The 18,607-nt window shown below is 41.0% G+C and overlaps 1 protein-coding gene across 14 annotated transcripts in view; it reads right to left on the bottom strand.

Annotated features, from left to right (window-relative positions):
• Positions 1 to 18,607, bottom strand: part of THRB (thyroid hormone receptor beta) — a 386,050-nt gene that overhangs the window by 315,895 nt on the left and 51,548 nt on the right. Inside the window, exon 1 of one of the 14 annotated variants that reach the window (XM_082460764.1) lies at positions 4,948 to 5,066. The exons of the other annotated variants lie outside the window; for them this stretch is intronic. The gene's annotated coding sequence lies outside the window, so the exon portion shown is untranslated. Of the gene's footprint in view, positions 1 to 4,947; positions 5,067 to 18,607 lie in introns of those variants that run through there. 14 annotated transcript variants of the gene reach the window in all.

Genomic DNA, 18,607 nt, shown 5'->3' with positions numbered 1-18,607 from the left:
CACACAGAAACAGATGGTCCAACGAAATAGAATAGAAAGCCCAAAAGCAGTCTCACATAATCGAAATTTTAATTTATGAAAGCCTTGGCATTGAAGACCAAGGCGGGAAATTATGCTAGTATAACTGTTTTTCATATGAGAAAAATGAAATTGGATCCCTATCTCATGCAATAGAACACAAAAATCCACTCCAGATGCATTGTAGACTTAAATATAAAGGTAAAATTTTTAAACATTTAGAAAAAATATAAAATAGGAATGGAAGGATTTCTTAAGCAAAATTCAAAAATTACTAGGCATAAAAGAAGAGATTGATAAATCTGACCACAGTACACACACACACACACACACACACACCTATGAACTAAGAAATAGGTGGTTGATATGAACAGCATTTCACAAAAATGGAAACATCGATGGTAAATAAGTATGAAAAGACATTCAACCTCATTAGAAATCAAGGCAATGCTTTTTCCGACCACAATAAAATACATTTTAGATGGGTTAAATTTAAGAGCCTGACATTACCAAATGTTATCAAGGATGTGCAGCAACAAGAACTCTACCACAGTGCTGGAGGGAGTGTCAATGGGTTCAACTTCTTTAAAAAATAATTTTGAATTAGTAAAGAATGCATTTACCTTCTGACCCAGCAATTCTATTCCTAGAGAAACCCTTACTCACGTGCACCAAGAGGCCTGTTCATGAAAATTCACAGCAGCATTGTTTGTAATAGCAAATCACTGGAAATAAACTCCTTAAACAGGAAATAACCCAAGAGTCCATCCATAGAAAAACAAATAAAGTGATATGCTCACACAACAGAATATTATACAGCAAGGGTAAATGAGCAAATTCTAGCCTTACATAATAGATAGAGCTTAGAAATACAACTGTGAATGAAAAAGCAAGTTACGGGAAATTATATGTGGCATGCTACTATTTTTATAAAGCCCACAGACAAGCAAAATTTTAAAATATTTATTATTTACGGAGATATACACACATAATAAAACTTTAAAAAATTCCTTATGATAAACATAAAATTTATAACAGTATACCTCAGTGGAGGGAGATAGGAGATAGGATGAACAAGGAACATTGTATATATTCAATATCAACTATATTGCAATGTCCTACTTCCTAAATTGGGCAATCATTTCATGGGAGATGTATTTCATTATTAACTTTCATAGCCTATGTGTGTGTGTGTGTGTGTGTGTGTGTGTGTGTAATAAGATGTAAATATTTATAACTAAAATAAATTAAGGAAAGGACACACACACACACACCCCCCCCAAGGAAAGCAGGCCTTCTTAACCCCATCAAAGCTGACCACGTAGCACTTACAAGTGATCAAGGTGTAAAAGGAAGGTTTTGCTTCTTTCTCTGGATATCAAGTGGGTTATCAGTCAAGCTGCAGCTTAAAATGGTTTCTTTCTGTCTTTCTGGAAATGGGCTGGTCTGTCCAACTTTCCATTTATTCTATGTCAATAAGGCAATATTACAGAAGTACACTTTCCAATTAAGGGAAAAGAACATCTCAACTGTACTCAGTATGATTAAACTACGGCTGCATATCATCTTCAATCCTAGGAACCATATTTTGTGAGAAGTATTTGACAAACTGGGGAGTTTCTAGGGGAAGCTAATGTAGACAGGAGGATGTCGAAAATCCATTTCAGATGAATGGCTAGCTAGATTTGAACTTGAGCCACCCAACTGTGAGAAAAGAGAGATTCGGAAAAATGAGGCAGATGACCTCAAAACTGAAAAAGAAATGCTGTCAAGTTTAAACATTTTTAGCTTTATTCTGCATACAGAGTGGCCACTACTAATGGGTAGAAATATATTGAAGCTGACTGAAGCTTTGAAAATTAAAATACCAGCTCACAGCAGCTAGCAGGATGAGTAACTGGAGGATGGCCTATTATAGTTCAAGAATTACCTAGAGCTGTTACAGAATGTTATCCTTTAAAAGGAAAACAAAGCTTAGAACCTTTTTCCTTATAATGGATTATATTTTATAATGCAGACCACAGGCTTAGTATATTTTTGGTCTAAAAATCTAATAATACTAGATCATATGTACCTTGAGCTTAGTTATATCATTTATTTTTTCCTCCTTGTAATTCAGTTCCAGAGATAGCGGTAAAGAATGAATGACTGTGGTCCTTAGTAACCATCTAACTCTATGGAAGTTACTTAATCTCTTTGAGCCTCGGTTTCCTCAGCTGTAGAATAGTACCTCTCTGCACAATGCCCCCCCCCCCCCGAATATATCCACATTCTAGTCCCTGGGACCTGTGATTACGGTACCATATTTTTTGTAAATGGGATTAGGTGAAGGATTTCATGATGAGGAGATCATCCTGGATTAGTTGATAGGCCCAGTATAATCACAAAGGCCCCGTATAATCACAAAGGTTCTTAGAAGAGGGATTCAGGAGGAAGCAGAGGCAGAGGAGAAGATGAGGTGATGATGGAAGCAGAGACTGGAATAATGTCCTTTGAAGATGGCGGAAGGGGCCGTAAGCCAAGGAAAAGAGGTGGCCACTAGAAGCTATAACAGCCAAGGAAATGGATGCTCTCCGCAGAGCCTACAGACGGAACCAGGTGTGCAGACCCCTTGACTTCAGTCCCGTGGAACTCATTTCAGAATTCTGACCTCCAAACTCTAAGATCATACTGATACATCTGTGTCGCTGAAAGTCACTAACTTGCGGTAACTTGCTACCGCAACAATAGGAAATGAATACATCCTCTCACAGGGTTTTGGTGAGGACCCAGTGAGATAACCCAGTAAAAAGTTCTTGGCTTCTCAAAGGGGGAAGGGGGTGGTGGGAGGAATTGGGAGATTGGGATTGACATATACACACTCCTATGTATAAAACAGATAACTAATGAGAACCTACTGTATCCCACAGGGAACTCTACTCAGTGCTCTGTGGTGACCTAAATGGGAAGGAAATCTAAAAAAGATGTATGTATACGTATGGCTAATTCACTTTGCTGTACAGCAGACACTAACACAACATTGTAAAGCAATTATAGTCCAATAAAAATTAATTTAAAAAGAAGTTCTTGGCTTCTATTACTGTTATCATCCCCCTAATTTACCCCCCAATGAAGGTTCAGTCTCACAATCAACTGCATTAGTGTGCCCTTAGTTATCTGCCCTCACAAGGCATCTTTATACCCTTGTGTCTATTGATGAGGCTGGGAAAGGGTTCTGGATGGGAGTCAGGTGTTCACAGCCATTAATGGTGCGGGTCCTGACAGGTGCTTGTCTTCTCCAGGTCATTCCTCAGCCATAAGTAGAGACTAGATCCTTTCAAGCTCTAAAGTTCAATGATTATATGCTCTTTTAGGTAGCTCAATAAATGCTTTCTGAGTCCACCCTCTCTCACTCTCTTCTGGTTGAACCTCTAGCCAGTGGCTGAATTATCTAGTGCCAACTGCCCCTAGATTACCTTTGCTCTGGGCACTGATTAACCAGGCAGACCTAATTCCATGATTAAAACAAACAAACAAACAAAAAAGATGAAAAGAGGTGGAGCAGTTCCTAGCTTAAATTTATCCTTAAAAAGGTATTCAGTGTTTTACAAAGAAGGTTCTTAGTAAAAAAGCCTGGCCCTAAGAGTCCATATAGATTTCCCCTGGGTCCTTCTGTCTTTAATTCAAGGCTATCACTTTCAAGAACAGAGTTGGCTGGCCATTCTCACCAAGTGCTCTGCCCAGGCTCTTATCCTCCAAAGTGGCAGGACGTTTGACACACTTTCCTTGTTGCTAAAGGTGTAGATAACAGGACATGTGCATCAAAAATGACCAAAATAGAACAGGCACCAAAGTGCCGTGGAACACAGCCTCTCTTTCCTATCTCTGCTTTTTCCAACTCACCATGGAGAGAAAGTCTGTGAGAACGCTTTGCCATCTATAAATTATTCTGCAAATGCAAAGAATTCTTTTTTTTTTTTTTTTAAACTCAGTGTTGGGTTAGATGTCTTGATAGAGACATGGACCATATTCAGCTGCCCCACAGAAGAACAATTACTTCAACCTGAGGAAATCCAGAAAACTTCATAAAATCATTGTGAAAGAAGAATAGATCTTAGCTAGAGAAAATGAGGAGGACATTTTGGGGAGAAAAAAAACAATGATAGTGCAAAGGCAGAAAAGCCTCCTCTAAAAATAGTAAGAAGTTCGTGTGTCTGGCATATAGAGGGGAGGGACAGACAGTAACAGGAGAGGGGGCTTAGGTCCCTCCTGGGTTTCTGAATTTTATCGTGTAGAGTTCACTTATCATACGGGACAGGGCGTGTTCAGGTTGCCTTTTTGGAAAATAAAAAATAAAAATCGGGTAGAGGGATCCAGGATGCTGGGGTAGCCTAGGCCTGGGATAGGGGCTCTGGCCTGGGGATGCAGGGAAAGCGCTGGATGGGAGCAACCTTCACTGGAAACACCTGGATGTTGGGGAGAAGTCCGTAATGGCCTGGAGGTTTCCAGCTTGGCTCATAGGTGCAGGGCGACATCACTGGCCAGTCATCGGAAACCAGGGGGAGGTGGGGAGGGGAGAGTGAGAGAGCAAAGTTTAAACCACAGGCGCTAAACTTAGGACACTGGATGGATGGGACGTGAAGAAAAACTCAGAACACTAGAGAGTAGAGCCACTTAGGCCAAGCGAGGCAAAGGAGACAGGAAATGTGTGGGCAGAGGGCCACAGAGGGTCACAGAGAGAGCAAATGTAGAGCAGTGAGCAGGGCAGGGCGCTGGTCTGTGCGGCAAGGGCACGAGGAGTCCACAAACGCCAAGGACAGACTGGGTCGCCCAGCGCCCCACCGAAAGCCAGCGAGGCCTCCGCGCCTGCGCAGGAGGGGAGGCCGCGTCTCGCCCTAACTCGGTAACTCGCTACGCTTAGCAGGAGCCTTGCGCAAGTTCTGAGCTCACCACGTTCGCTCGAGGAGCCGCGGGGACGGAGGTTTCCCGTAGTCTCAGGATGCCAGGAGCAGAGCCCGCCTCCAGCCACAACCACTCAACCACGGAAGATCGAATACGTCCCCAGCGTACTTAACAAGCAAGATGGGAAACAGCGAGCACGTGGGCCCAGCAATGAAACCAAAGCGGGCAGCCGTGCGCACGCGCGCAGCTGCTCCGCGGGCCGCCGCCTCAGCCTGCCCAAGCTGCTTAGCAAGAATAGTCCGCTAGGCCTCCGTCTAATTAACTGTCTTTCATAAGAATAGGAAAAAAACTTTTAATTGAAGTACAGTGGGTTCACCATGTTGTGTTAGTTTCAGGTGTACAGCACAGTGATTCAGTTTTATATACATATAAGTTAACTATATAAATATATATATATATATATTCTGTTTCAGATCCCTTTCCCTTATAGGTTATTACAAGATATTGCATATAATTCCCTATGCTATACAGTAGGTCTTTGTTGTTTGTTCTATACATAGTAGTGTGTATATGTTAATGCCAAAGTCCTAATTTATTCCTCCGCCCCTTCCCTTTCGGTAACCGTAGGTTTTTTCTATGTCTGTGAGTCTATTTCTGTTTTGTAAATAAGTTCATTTAATTACAGCTTAAGTGACTAGAGAAATCAAAGAACCACATAACTGCTTATACACACGATAATCATTAAAATATGCCCTTAAGAGCAAGGGCTGGGGAGAGAATAAAAATGACCCTGATGTACTGAGAAGGGGACTGGATTGATCCCAACGTGAGTCAGGAAACAACCGAATCCCTGCCTGATGAAAAGGAAGAGAAAGGAATGATATTGGAATGGCGATGTTAGTATCTGGGAGTTTTAGTACGGAGGACTGTGCTTTTCTCATCATAAGGAAGATGCAAAGGACATCAAAAGAGCTGCTGCTTTTCTAAGGGAAGAAAGAGCAGCAGAAGAAGAATGGCAGGAGACTGGGTGACAGAGAGGAAGGGCCAGCGCAGTGGGCCTGGGGGTGTGGGGTGGTGAGGAGGCCAGGCACCCCTGGAGGTGCTTCACTCAGGCCTTCAGGTCAGGAGGGCGACCTTTCTGAACACGTGGCATCAATAACACGGGTTGGACCCATCGCTGGACTAAGAAAGGCAGAGTCAGAACTCGCGGGTCAGGTTCCTTAAAAATATATATCTTCATCTCTATTTTGCTGAGTTTTTAAAAATATATCTGCTTGTGTAAGTTAGAAGATTACTGAGAGCAATTAGTATTTTTTTAGTTTCACCCTGAGCCTGGCTGTCAGAAATAAGAAGAATACAAGTTATCGGGAAAGCATTCCACAGCCCAGGCACCTGACACCACCCTGGAGCACTGATTCTCTGAGGTTGCCATTCCAAGCTTGGAGTAGCCGTTATTCGCAGGATGGGCAGCCTGGAAGATCAAGTGCAGTCTCTATCCAGCTTCTTTGAGCTGCTCTGGGCACTGTAAGTATAATTATAATAACACGGACCTGCTCACATTATGATCAAACAATCAGTTAATCAATACTAAAAACAGATCCATATCGAAAATTTCCAATTCTCACATCTGGCTGGTGTAGTAAAATCCACTGGAAAATGAACACCCTTAAATCTAACTGCAAAGGGTTAATTCTAAAGAAATGATTCAGTCCCTACATCAGTCATATGTATATATGGACCAGGCCCTTTTTCTCCATTAAGCATAAAAAGGGGTAAAAGATCTATGTTCTTTCTCTGGATTTATGCAAGGCCCGGCTGTCTACATGGCCAAAGCCGGAAAGGAAATACAGGGAAGAAGATGAACATACTTTTGGACCCAAAGAACAAATGTTCAACAGGAAATGGGTTCACCCTCCTCTGAACTCCTAAAGAACTCTCTCCCTCCCGGGGGACAGATCATCTCCACCTTAAATCATTTTTATTTACGTTCATACCTCAGCTCTCCTACTATTTTGCAAGCTCTTCATGAGCAGGACTGCATTTTAATACAGCATCTGAATAACTCCTCATGTCTGTCGTGGGCTCTACACTTTCCTAAGACGCCCTCAGATGCACGACCTCCCTTGGTCTTCTGTCAGGCAGGTGCGTGAGCACGTTTTCCTCACTTCATATACAACGACACTGGGACGAGAAAATCTAACTGACTGGAAGGTCACGTGGCTTGTCCGCTTAAGTCCAGAGTCAGGAATCACACACGTCAGTCTAGACTCCCACACCAGGCCTCTTTCCTCACACCAAGCTTTTCCTCCTCACCCACACGCCACGCCAGACGCCGGTGATCTGCGCATCACGGGAAGGATGTCTGGAGAGAAGAACAAAGGGGCAGAAACACACGGCGGCTGATAACCCCTGGAACACCGTTGCCAGATGCGTGAAGCCTCTGATCTGTTCACCGGCCTTAGGGAGTCAGGTCGCACTGCCATTCAGAGAGGGAACAAAACCAGGTGTGTGTGTGTGTATGTGTGTGTGCACGCTCACGCATGTGGAGCACTTCAGTGGACAAAGTGATACGATGAGATGTTGCAGTGGGGCGGGCCCGCGGAGGGCATCTCTTCCAGTGTTGCCGGAGGGACCTCAGGCTGGAAAGCCTGAGCCTGCTGGGGATGCTTTTGGCAAAATGACCTTCTCTTCACCCATGCCCAGAATAGGAACTTTGGGGAAGTGATGTCTTGGGCGAATTATTAGCACCGGGTAAGAGGGCAGATGAAAAGGCAGAAGCTCCTGTGTGCACAGGGGCGAGAGGTTACAAATGATCCAAAGAAAGGCAAAGGCGGTGTCTTGGATAAGCAGCCCTAGAAGCAGAGCCTCAGATAACAATTCCCGTGCAAGTCAGGGCTCTTAGGAGAACATCTGAGGGAGTGAGGGAGGTGTGATGGGGCAGAGGGAAAAGCAGTGAAGATGTGGGTCAGGGCAAGTCGGCCTGACCCACCAGAGGCTCTGCAGCCTGAATCGCTCCTCAGAGGTCGTCCTGCACACAGACCAGGGGACTGCGCGGGCCCAGCTCTGTGTCAGCCAGGCGTCGGCCAAGGGCTGCCCCCGGGAATGGGGGCCACCACCTCCCAGGCTTCTTTGAGTGAGGCAGGTGTCATCAGCCAGGGGCAGTGCTACAGGGGAGGGTGCAGATGTGAGGAGCTGGCAGCCCCTGGAGGATGGGCACAGCGGCCCAGTGAAGGGGATCTGGGGGGCGCACTAACAGCACCTGCTACAGGCAGCTTCTCACACCTAGAAGAATCTGCATTCCACATCGGTGGCCTGATTCACAGGCAGATGCGATGCCCTCGCATGGGGAATTTGGGCAGCCTGGAGGAGCCAACCTTCTGCCTAGAAACGTGCTGTGTCACCTCCGACTGTATAAAACCATATACCTAAGTTTCTGTACTCTACCTTTAATGAAGCTTTCTAGCCTTTAACTATGTATGTTGGTGTCTTTTGGTGACAGTGTCCATCACTGTCACACGGTGACAATGCACGCAAAAGGCTCCACGGATCTGCTTTCCTCCACCCCAGCGTCTATTTGTACGTCTCAGGTAAGGTGGGTTCAGTAACTTCCAAAGGAAGCCCAGTCTATTTTGGTATTAAGTACAGTAAGTCCCCTACATACGAACGAGTTTCCGTTCTGAGAGCGCGTTCGTAAGTCCAATTTGTTCGTAAGTCCACCAAAGTTAGCCTAGGTACCCTACTAACGCAATCAGCTATATACCGCTGCTTTTACGCTTGCTTCCAGACATCCTGGGCTTAAAATAAAGATACTGTACTATTGTATTCGCTACAGCACTGTACAATACAGCATACAAAAGCACAACCACTTGTAGAGGATGCACGCACGTGACAGTGTACACCAGACACGTGAACTAACTTACGTGATGGGACGTGCGAATGCACGTTCGCATCTTTGAAAGTTCACAACTTGAAGGTTTGTTATGTAGGGGCTTACTGTACATGTTAGTGATTACTTCCTAAATTTAAGCAAAAATCTATTTCCTTGTAACTTCCATTCACCAAAGTCATGGAAAGGAAGTTCTACTACTTAGATAACTTCTCTTCCACAGGCAAAATATCCACGCGAAGATTATTCCACAATATTGTACGTGATGTGAAATCTGCTCACCCATCTGGTTCCTGCCCATTGGAGAAATTCCAGTTTGTCTCTGACCCCATAAAGAGGTGTCCAGAACTACCCAACCCTGCAGCAGTGGTGTGACCCACATATGCAACGGAGGACTGTTCTTCTTGTTCTGTACTCAGCAGTTCAATTAATAGAGTTTTTAAAATTAACTTCATGATTCAAACAGGCCCCATTACATGCCCCAATGTACCACTGATTTATGCCAACTTGTAAACAACTCATCTAAATATTTTTGCATATGCTGTCTGTCTCACCCCATCCCTAGTTTCTAGATAGATTTTTAAAATTTAACTATAGGCTTTTACACCTACTCAACTACAGTTCATCTTCTTAGACTTGGCCCATCATCATTTCAACCTGAAATGATCTCTTTGGATCCTAATTCTGTTACTCAGAGTATGTGCTGTGTTTCTAGGCTTCATGTCAACCCCAACTTTGATAAATATGTAATCTATATCCTCACTAAAATTATTGATATAAAACAACACCTTGATAGGGCCAAGGGGGGGATTCTCATAGCCCACCGTTAGTGACTACCCTCCCAGGAGCCACTGTAGTTCTCCCACAGCTTAATTCACGCTTGTTCCCAGACCCAGTCTAAATTTGACAATGAGTTTACTCTTTCAGCTATGTATTCTGATATGCTGAGTTTCGAAGAATGTAAAATAATTTTCAATAAGATATTTGCACTTACATTCATTTAATAGAATATAAAAGCAGAATATGAAGCTGGTAATAGTTTTATGAATAAAAATAAGCCAAGGAGACAAAGGCCAAATATAGCATATGATTTCAGAATTTAAAAATTGTTTTCTCCCATTGAGAAGAGGATGACAAGTCTAGAGGCGCCCAACGGGAGCCCTGGATGGGGACACATGGAATGCCCCTGTCCTAAGGAAAACAGGTGACAAGGCTAACTGCATTACTTCTCTATTGCTGCACAGCAAATTACCACCAATTGAGCAGCTTAAAGCAACACGATTTATTATCCATGGGTCAGCCCATGGGTCAGGTTAGCTCAGGCCCCTGCTCAGATCTCATCAGGCTGAAATCAAGGTGTTGCCTGGGGCTGCAAACAACTGAGGTTTGGGGTCCCCTTCCAAGTGCACTGGCTATTGGTGCAATTCAGTTCCTTGCGTTGCAAAACCGAGGTTTGCATTTTCCTACCCGCCTGCCAGCTGGGGGCCGCTCTCACCTCCTATAGGCCCGCTGCCCTCCCCTGCCGTGCGGCCACAATACAGCAGTTCGCTTCTTCAAGGCCAGCAGCAGAATCTCTCTCCGCATTCTGCTAAAATGGAGTCTTGTGTAAAGTAGTTAAGCGAGTGACAATCCCATCATGTTCCCAGGTCCTGTTCACGGCGAAGAAAGGGAATTGCAGGGGACGGGGCGTGCACAGAGGGCGGGGCGTGCACGGGGGCGGGGCGTGGGAATCGTCTCCGACTCCCACCTCTCGCAGTGATTAACACGGGGAGGCACAGGGAAGGTCAGGAGCGGGAGAGGGGGCTGGAGGGGCCCTCTGTGCCCTGCCCCGGAGTTTGAACTTTATCCCCAAAGCAGTGGAGGCAGACTGAGGGGTGCCTCTCCCTTTGGGGAGGTGCAGGAACATGTTGCAAGTCGCAGAGGTTAGGAAAGCTTTCTAGGAAGTACAGCACTCCAGGACAGTATCATGGAATGAACCAAGGCAAGACACGTAAAGCACAGTATCGTCTACATACACACCTGAATCACGTGTTGATAATTTACCCCCTCACTTGCCTACATGACACCTTGAGAAAGGTATGCTACGCTTTGCTCTGCTGCCGCTGGTATGAAGATGTATATACCCTTCACACACCAGACAGAAAAAAACAAAAATATTTTGCATCACTAGAGAGCCTTCTCCAAACAGAAACATCCTACCCAACACTAATCCCTAAAATTTAAAAAAAAAAAAAAATTTTTTTAAACACTTGAGCCTATTCCTTTAAGCTGCTGGCCCCTGGTCTGTTTTCTTTTCTTTAAATACCTGCTGTATCCTTTATTCAGAGTGTCTGGTTCTTCTAAAGGCTGGACACCCCTCCAAACATCACAAATAAAAACACATTATGTTCCAATTGTCTTTGAGTTTCCCATTCACAACTCTGTCTATACTCTGTAACCTTGAGGACAATCACAGTGTTTATTCTAAAATATAATAATGACAAGAGCTAACTGAAAGCTACATACTACATGCCAGGGACTGTTCTCAGAGCTTCATATCCTCACACTCAGATGAGGAAACCGTGGCACAGAAAGTTTAAGTAACTTGGAGGTTACATAGGTGATTAGTGGTGGAGGTTGGCGGTGAACCCAGGCAGAATGGTCTGCCTTAGTTCCCAGCCTTGCAGTGAAAACAGATTCCAACTACTCTACGAAGGGGTTCCTTGGAGGTACTCAGTAAGTGATCACTGACCACCAATGACTACTTTTGAGGTGGCAGAGTCAAAAGTATATAAAAATTAAAGTCGAATCACTGTAAGATTATGTTACAGATGTAAGGGGCACAAAAAACAGTAGGGTCAATAAATCCAAGAGGTAGTTCTTTAAAATAAGTCAAATAAACCTCAGAATTATACAATAAACCAAGAAAAAGAGAGAGAAACACAGATATTAAAAGTTTAGAAATTATGAGTGAATACTGTGCTCAACTCCATGCTTATTATTTTAAAAATACTAAGAAAAGATAATCTTTAGATATAATTTGAATCACTGAAATGCACAAGCATAAACAGACACATTGAATGGGCCAAGTGATTAGAGAAAACAAACAACTACAAATTTAAAAATAATATAAAAACTTGTAAAAGCATTATCTCGTTCAAAAAATAATCCAGGCATAGAAGCTTCCACAGGGAACTTCTTTCACATTCTCAAGGAAAATATAATTCCCATAGGTCCCAATCACAGAAAAAGATAAAAAACTCCTAATCATTATATGAAATTATTTTGATGTCAAAACTAACAAGATAGCATAAAAATTCAACTAAAGACAAAATTATTATAAAAATTGATGCAATAATCTGAAACAAACATTGAATACAGCAGTCAGTTAAGAAAACATTTCATCATGGCCAAGTAGGTCCAAGAATAAAAAGATAAGTAAATACTAGGAAGTTTTATATTATAATACACTATTTTAATAGATCAAAGGCAAAAATTACACAATAATTTTCAAAAAACATGATACTCTGTATCAAGTCTGGTGAATTGCAAGCAATTCTCATTGGATACTCACAATAACCTTATAAGATACTTATATTATTATCCTCATATAACAATGTAAGAAACTGAAATTGGAAGACAACAAATAACTCAACTCAGTGACATACAATTTAAGAGGAAGAGGTGTAATTTGAGCCCGGGTCTGCCTGGCCATAAATCCTACGATCTGACTTCCACATTATGTTCTCCTTATAGAGGATAATTTACCAAAATAATCAAAAGGCGTTTTATAACATTTCAAAACACCTTTTTGATTAAAAATACTCTCAGCATATTAGGAATGCAATGAAATTTCTTTAACATGGTTGGAAAAACCTACCCTAGCTGTTAAAATCAAAAACAAGATAGGACTATCATTAAATATATTTTAAATTACTGTGGAAATTTGGGCTAATGCTATAAGACATAATTCTGGAATAAGAAGTACCCTCTTTAGGGATGGTGGGAGGGCGGCTCAAGAGGGAGGGGACATATAGCTGATTCACTTTGTTGTACAGCAGAAACTAACACAACATTGTAAAGCAATGATACACCAATAAACATGTTAAAAAAAAAGAAGTATCCTCTTTAGAAAGGCATTAGAATCATTATTTGGTGTAATATGACTGTACTAAGGAAACTCAGGAGAACTAGGTGAAAAAATGGTTATCATTAATAAACAGAATCAAAACCAATATAGAAAAACCAATAACTTTTACCAAACTCACTGATGAGCTCTAGCAGTTTTCTGGTTGTGTCTTTACAATTTTCTATGTATAATATCATGTCATCTGCAAATAGCGACAGTTTCACTTCTTCCTTTTCAATTTGGATTCCTTTTATTTCTTTTTCTTAGGCACAGCAAAGGAAACCATAAACAAAACAAAAAGACAACCTACAGAATGGGAAAAAATATTTGCAAATGATGCAACTGACAAGGGATTAATTTCCAAAATATACAAACAGCTTATACAGCTCACTATCAAAAAAACAGACAACTCAATTGAAAAATGGGCAGAAGACCTAAATAGACATTTCTCCAAAGAAGACATACAGATGGCCAAAAAGCACATGAAGAGACACTCAACATCACTAATTATTAGAGAGATGTAAATGAAAACTACAATGAGGTATCACCTCACACTGGTCAGAACGGCCATCATCAAAAAATCTACAAACAATAAATGCTGGAGAGGGTGTGGAGAAAAGGGAACCCTCCTACACTGTTGGTGGGAATGTAAATTGGTGCAGCCACTATGGAGAACAGTTATGGAGGTTCCTTAAAAAACTAAAAATAGAGTTACCCAAAATAGTGCAATCCCACTCCTGGGCATATATCTGGAGAAAACTCTAATTCGAAAAGATACATGCACCCCAATGTTCACTGCAGCACTATTTACAATAGCCAAGACATGGAAGCAACATAAATGTTCATCGACAGATGAATGGATAAAGAAGATGCCATATATATATATATATATATATATACATACACACACACACATACACACACACACACACACACACACACACACTGGAATATTACTCAGCCGTAAAAAAGAATGAAATAATGCCATTTGCAGCAACATGGATGGCCTTACAGATTATCATACTAAGTGAAGTAAGTCAGAGAAAGACAAATATCATATGATATCACTTATATGTGGAATCTAAAAAAATGATACAAAGGAATTTATTTATAAAACAGAAATAGACTCACAAACATAGAAAACAAACTTACAGTTACCAATGGGGAAAGGGCATGGAGGGATAAATTAGGAGTTTGGGATTAACACTACTGTATATAAAATAGGTAACCAACAAGGACCTACTGTATAGCACAGGGAACTATATTCAATATCTCGTACTAACTTATAATGGAAAAGAATCTGAAAAAGAATATATATTTATATCTGAATCACTTTGCTGTACACCTGAAACATTGTAAATAACTATACTTCAATAAAAAGAAATCAACAGCTTTTATATAACAGTAACCACCAATTAGAAATCAATAGAAAAAAATCCCAAATATAATTAAATAAAAAGTATATAATACCTAGGAATAACCTTAAAAATATGCAGAACTTGTGTGAAGAAACAATTTTTCTGTCACATCAAATAAGACTTGAAAAAACAGGTGGATTATGAAATGATTAAAAATTGTAAAGATGCAAATTCTTCCAAAATAATTCATAGTTTGTACGTAATTCCATGCAGATATGTCAGAATTTTTTATTTGAAAATTAATTCCCACATTCACCTTGAAGAACACTCAGATGATAGTTACTAAGGTACATTTAAAATATGGAACAGTGAAGGGATTATGCCTTACCATATCAAAAATAGAAATGTGCTACACAAAATATAATATGGGGCTTCCCTGGTGGCGCGGTGGTTGAGAATCTGCCTGCCAATGCGGGGGACACGGGTTCGAGCCCTGATCTGGGAAGATCCCACATGCCGCGGAGCAACTGGACCCGTGTGCCACAACTACTGAGCCTGCGCGTCTGGAGCCTGTGCTCCGCAACGAGAGGCCGCGATAGTGAGAGGCCCGCGCACCGCGATGAAGAGTGGCCCCCACTTGCCGCAACTGGAGAAAGCCCTCGCACAGAAACGAAGACCCAACACAGCCATAAATAAATAAATGAAAATAAATAGATAATTAAAAATATATATATATATATAATATGGTTCTGCTACAATAACTAACAGATGGTTAAAGAAATAGAATAAAGAGCCCAGATATAAAAACATATATACTAATTTAATTAAAGATAGATTTAATCACAACTCAATAAAGAATAAGGGATTATTCAATAAATGGTGTTGAAGTAACTATTTGAATAGTTAAAAAATTATATCTCTACCTCATAGAATATGTCAAACTGAATTACAGGTGGATTACACACTAAATTAAAAAATAAAATTATAAAATATTATGAAAAATATAGGTGGTTATTTACTGGCTATTGGCCACACAAAGAATTTCCAAACATAGAAGTAGTGGAGTACATCAGAAAGTAATATTAGATTTGACTGTAGTAATAAACATGAAAAAATTCATATATCACACAGCACAATACTCAAAATTAAAGGGCAAACAGCAATGTAGGAAAATAATTTTCAGAGCTGTGACATACAAAGGATCTTTTTTTCCTTGTATTTTTTTTAACATCTTTATTGGAATATAATTGCTTTACAATGGTGTGTTAGTTTCTGCTTTATAACAAAGTGAATCAGGTATACATATACATATATCCCCATATCTCCTCCCTCTCACCCTCCCTATCCCATCCCTCTAGGTGGTCACAAAGCACCGAGCTGATCTCCCTGTGCCATGTAGCTGCTTCCCACTAGCTATCTATATTACATTTGGTAGTGTATATAAGTCCATGCCACTCTCTCACTTCATCCCAGCTTACCCTCCCCACTCCCCGTGTCTTCAAGTCCATTCTCTATGTCTGCATCTTTATTCCTGTCCTGCCTCTAGGTTCTTCAGAACCATTTTTTTTTTTGATTCCATATATATGTGTTAGCATACGGTATTTGTTTTTCTCTTTCTGACTTACTTCACTCTGTAGGGCAGTCTCTAGGTCCATCCACCTCACTACAAATAACTCAGTTTCTTTTCTTTGTATGGCTGAGTAATATTCCATTGTGTATATGTGCCACATCTTCTTTATCCATTCATCTGTCTATGGACACTTAGGTTGCTTCCATGTCCTGGCTATTGTAAATAGAGCTGCAGTGAACATTGTGGTACATGACTCAAGGGATCTTTAATAGGAAGTTCTAAGGAAAATATTAACATCTCGATGGATAAATGGGCAAAGAACACGGATCAAAAGGTCACAGAAGAATTGCTATAAATGTCCAAGAAACATTCAAAAAATTTAAAAATGATTAATACTTATTGCTGCTGAATGTGAGGAGCTGAAAACACTCTCATACAGTGCCAGAGTGTAAATGAATACCTTTGACCATGTCTAAGAAGAAGCATAAAAATGTTCATGTCCTTTGACTTCATATACTATCATGTAGAAGCAACTAAGAAGATGGCAAAAGATGAATGCAAAGCATGAATGTTCAACTACAGTTATACATCCCAAAGTGCAATATATACAGTCATTAATTAATCATGTTTTGAAGACGATTTAATGCCACGAGGAGATGCTCCCAGTCAAGTGAACATAAGTAAGACACAAAACTATATCTAAACCACGGTCCTGATTCTAAAATGTAACAATATATACAGAAAAAAAATTGAAAGAAAATATACCAAAATGTTACAGTGGCTATCTCTGAGCATTAGACTAGGCAATTTTTATTTTCTACAATAAACATCAGAATAAAATTTATTTCTGAAAGAATAAAAATAAAAACAATGATTGACAAGAAAAACACGAAGGCAGACACATTGGACATAGCCTTCTATGGAGATGAAGAAGACTGCCTTTTCTGTCCCTCTAATGTTACTGTACTATCTTAGGGACATCGTGGAGTGTCTCATAAGACACCTCCTCTTCTCAAAGGCATCTCAGAAACCATCTCTCCATCAGACCTGGCTAATTCCTTCTCTGCTCCTTCCACTCTGGCCTTCTCCCACTCGACTCTGCCAACCTCCTTCTTCCTCCCACTCAAAGTCTGGCTACAGCAAAACAATTCCAACACAGGAAGCAGGTCTGGAGGGAGGTCAGCATGCTGAGCGATTATTGAGGGAACGATGTGTGTTTCTGCAGCAATGCATTCTGCCTCTGTGAAATCATCATTTCATAACACTAACCACATTGGGAAGACCTTTCTCAAAAAAACCTACACTCTTAAAAATTCTTGCAAAACCCACTTGCCATGATGATGCCAGAAGTCCATGCCTCCTTTACCAGCATAATTCAGGGAGCTTTCCTAAAATCATTCAATTCAGTCTCTTAACGGTATTCACCAAATGTTTACTGGGTACCACCTAGTGTTCTGGGAAATAGAATGTGGGTATAGGAGGTTGAATAATGGTCTCCAGAGTTATCCACATCCTAATCCTGGAACATGTGAAAATGTTACATTACATGGCAAAGGGATTTTACAGATATGATTAAGGTAAGGATCTTGAGATGGAGAGGTCCAATACAATCACCGGGGTCCTTATAAGGGGAAGAGGCAGGAGAATCAAGAGAAGGAGAAGTGATGAAAGATGCAGAGGTCGGGGTGATGCAGGGCCACGAGTCAAGGAACATGGGCAGCCTCTAAGAGCTGGAAAAGGCAGGGGAAACAGATTCTTCCCTATATTCTCCAGAAGGAACAAAACCTGGCTGACCTATTTTGAACTTTTATTTCCAGAACTATAAGATAATAAATTTGTGTTGTTTTAAGCTACTGAATTGGTGGTAATTTGTTACAACAGAAACAGCAAATGAATACAGTGGGATTCAAGGAACTCTAGAGCCTTCCTTTATGCCGCCATACTGAACACTTACTGCCATTAAAGCAGTTCTCGTTTTTGCCAGAATTTCCCAAAGTGTTACAGTGAATGCAAGTCCTACAAGCTATTCCACAATTCTAAAGAGTTCTCTAGTTAGACAAATATCCTGTATCACCCTTTTGGAAATTCACAGTGTACTTTGGCATCTTAAAGACTGAGTAGTCTTTTTCACTTTGATTAATCCAGAATTTTCCAAACTTACTTGGCCATAGAAGCTTTTCAACATCTAATTACATCAACATCATTAATGGCAACAAATTGCTTTGCAACCCTGAGCCTTAGGCCATAGGGATGAATCCACTGTTTAACCTACTTCCTATAATTTAAACAAGTTTAACAAACTGGTAAACTCTATGAATCTCTATGACACTTGAAACATACTGTATTTTTAGCTATCCTCGTAGGTGGCATTTTTGTCTCACCGAACGGGAAGTTAAGTTCCCAGAGGGCAGGTGTACATCTTTACAAACCCATCTTCTGTAGCATCTTCCCTCAGGGAGCTAATATTCCAGTTGATGGGACAGGCACACATGCATATGAAAAAAGACATTTTGGGAAGGCAAATAGAGGATTTTTGTTACCTAACTTGACGTAAGCCAGAGTATACAGCTACAGTCTCCGCCCTCACTGCCATGGCCTCTTTCTCCCCTCCATCGTTTCCCTCTCCTGCTCTTAATCAAAGTCTGAAGTCTTGATGGTGATATTTCTTTGATTTATAAATTATCGTAGTGGTACAGCTGGATCTCTGGGGTCATCACTCCACCATGCAATAATATTCTTAGAGTATTAGTTACTCCCCTATTTTCCAAAAGGGAGTAAGTAATAGT

The sequence above is a fragment of the Balaenoptera physalus genome, assembly GCF_965194825.1.
Source record: "Balaenoptera physalus genome assembly, chromosome: 4".
Taxonomy (NCBI): Eukaryota; Metazoa; Chordata; class Mammalia; order Artiodactyla; family Balaenopteridae; genus Balaenoptera; species Balaenoptera physalus.
This window is presented reverse-complemented; position numbering and strand designations above follow the sequence as displayed.